Here is a 2,794-nt window from a genome sequence, read left to right as displayed (position 1 = left end):
GAAAGTCCATAGGATAGAAAAGGTTCCTCCAGTCTCTTTCTCTCAGCCTTTTTTTGAAGCATGCAATAAAGCAAAACATTCACAGGCTTCCCTTCCATGCAAAACAAGGAAAATTAGTCAGACAAGAACCACGAAACTCATTGTCCTTTGAAGTTAAAATGAGATTTGAAATAGATCGAGTTAGCAAGTGTTGTAAGTCTGTAGGTAAGTCTGGTTTTGCCAATGCAGCACAATTCCCTATCACGTAGCCAGAGCTGCTTCTGTAGCTCCAAGAAGCAAAACTGCTTTGACAAAATACCGTTTCATCAAAGCATTCATTAGCACGGCTCAGGTTCAACAAGTTTGTGAAAAAATGAGTACTAACAGAAGCAGCAGAGTCCAAAGAAACACTTCATGTCCCCACTGCAAAATGAGGGGCTTTACCTTGAGTGTTATGCACACTGTCAATAGAAAAGCACTGTAACAGAATCTGCCATGGCAGTTTGCATGTTACTGAAAGACCATCAGAGTGGGACTGCAGAAAGATCTTTCAGAAATTACAAAAAAAACACATGTGGGGGTGGGAGTTTAATTGTGTTAGATAACACAATCTTAGATAGATAGATTAAGATTACGTTAAGATTTTGGTCTTTAAGTAAGGATGTCTACTGATTTCTTCAACTCCAACAACTGAAGCCCAAGTCTGAAAAACCACCTTTAAGAATGCAATGAAAATATTTAACTCTTCTGTATGTTCATACTTTGCTGTCAAGCAAAGGAATGAATGCTGATGCCTTAACTATGTAGGGCTGTAGCTTACAGAGAGACTACACCTTCCTGTTTTTCTGTTTAAAAACATTAAATTCATGTGAAATTATTTGGGGGTGTTTTCACATGCAAAGCCTAATGCAATGCATGCAAGCCCTGTCATCTTCTTCCTCTAGTAGTGTCGCGTTAAGGGGTATAGCCAATTGACCGTTATGGGTCCGGTTGGATTCAGGGTACTGAACTATCATGGTCACGGATTCACCAACAACGCAGCACGGCCTTGCTCTAGCCGCATTCAAGGAGAACTCTCACGGCTAGGAAGAATGCAATTAACTGCAATTTATTATGGCAACAGGTACACAGGTTCTTTGGATTGCCAGCGATAAATTCACTGTCTGCAAAAGCAAGCTAGCATGCATGAAATGCACAGGTACACAGCCTAGGTATTAAGATGTTAAAAAGCATAAAAACTCTAGAGATTTCTAAGTTTCCACAGAGACACCTGGTATAACCAAGCTTTCAGATCTTACCCCATGGTGTCCCAATGGAGTGGGGGTGGGGGTGAGAGGCTCAGCCTGTCGAGTGATGTCAGAAGGAATCCTTCCTCATAGTATCTTCCCTAACATCCCCTTTCTCTTAAGACAATTTATATTATTTTCTATCTTATAGGTGGAGCTTGAGTGACTCTAGTCGTGCATATGACTAGAAATAGTCATTACCCTGGCTGTACGTACAGAACCCTGTCTGTACATACAGACTGGGCGATGAGACGCTGGAGAGCAGCCTAGAAGAGAGGGATCTGGGGGTCGTGGTAGACAGCAAGTTGAATATGAGCCAGCAGTGTGCCCTGGCAGCCAGGAGGGCCAACCGTGTCCTGGGGTGCACCAAGCACGGCATCGCTAGTAGGTCAAAGGAGGTGTTTGTCCCGCTCTACTCTGCGCTGTTGCGGCCTCACCTCGAGTACTGTGTGCAGTTCTGGGCACCACAGTATAAAAAGGACATGAAACTGTTGGAGAGTGTCCAGAGGAGGGCTACGAAGATGGTGAAAGGCCTGGAGGGGAAGACGTACGAGGAACGGCTGAGGGTACTGGGCCTGTTCAGCCTGGAGAAGAGGAGGCTGAGGGGAGACCTCATCGCAGTCTACAACTTCCTCGTAAGGGGGTGTCGAGAGGCAGGAGACCTTTTCTCCATTAACACCAGTGACAGGACCCGTGGGAACGGGGTTAAGCTGAGGCAGGGGAAATTTAGGCTTGACATCAGGAGGAGGTTCTTCACAGAGAGGGTGGTTGCACACTGGAACAGGCTCCCCAGGGAAGTGGTCACTGCACCGAGCCTGTCTGAATTTAAGAAGAGTGGACTGTGCACTTAGTCACATGGTCTGAACTTTTGGGTAGACCTGTGTGGTGTCAAGAGTTGGACTTGATGATCCTTAAGGGTCCCTTCCAACTCAGGATACTCTATGATTCTATGATTCTATGATATCTTGGTTGTGCTAGGTAGAAATTATCTCACTTGTGTTTAAAGGTACAGGCCCTGAGAAATTCCGAGGGCGTGCTCAGTGAGGGGTGGTCGCACCTTGGAGGCGGGTAGCTTTTGGGATGGAGGTGTGCTTATAATGCCTAGTCACTTAAGACAATTACTCCACAAGTAGTAACTTTGTGTTGATTTAACTACAGCATATCTAAAACATAAGAAGGATGTTACTAAGGAAGAAGCAGATGAAAACAGTCCTTAAATCTTACTGCTTATTGTGCATGAGCAGACTGGTGTGAGTTTTAGCTATTCTGGCAAATATCAAACCACACCTGTGTAGTCCCAAAGCTGGGGAAAAAAAAAAAAAAAGGAAACGTTGAAGAAAATAGGGAGGCCTGTAGCTTGTGCAGTCTTTTAGCTGAGAAAATAAAGAAGGAGAGAGAAAGGTAGCCTTGAGCTAGCAGAAGCAAGGAAGAGAAGGGATAAAAGGGAAAAAACAAGGAGGAGAAAACCAGCTCCAGACTGACCTACATGTATAGTAACCTTTTTCTCATTAAGGGTCATTAACACATTA

At 44.4% G+C, this 2,794-nt stretch overlaps 1 pseudogene; it reads left to right on the top strand.

Annotated features, from left to right (window-relative positions):
- The first annotated feature begins 959 nt into the window (after positions 1-959).
- Positions 960-2,794, top strand: part of LOC140001144 (uncharacterized) — a 6,123-nt pseudogene continuing 4,288 nt past the window's right edge.

The sequence above is a fragment of the Anas platyrhynchos genome, chromosome 38 (assembly GCF_047663525.1).
Source record: "Anas platyrhynchos isolate ZD024472 breed Pekin duck chromosome 38, IASCAAS_PekinDuck_T2T, whole genome shotgun sequence".
NCBI lineage: Eukaryota > Metazoa > Chordata > Aves > Anseriformes > Anatidae > Anas > Anas platyrhynchos.
The sequence above is the reverse complement of the archived record's forward strand: the minus strand, read 5'-3'. Positions and strand labels throughout refer to the sequence as shown.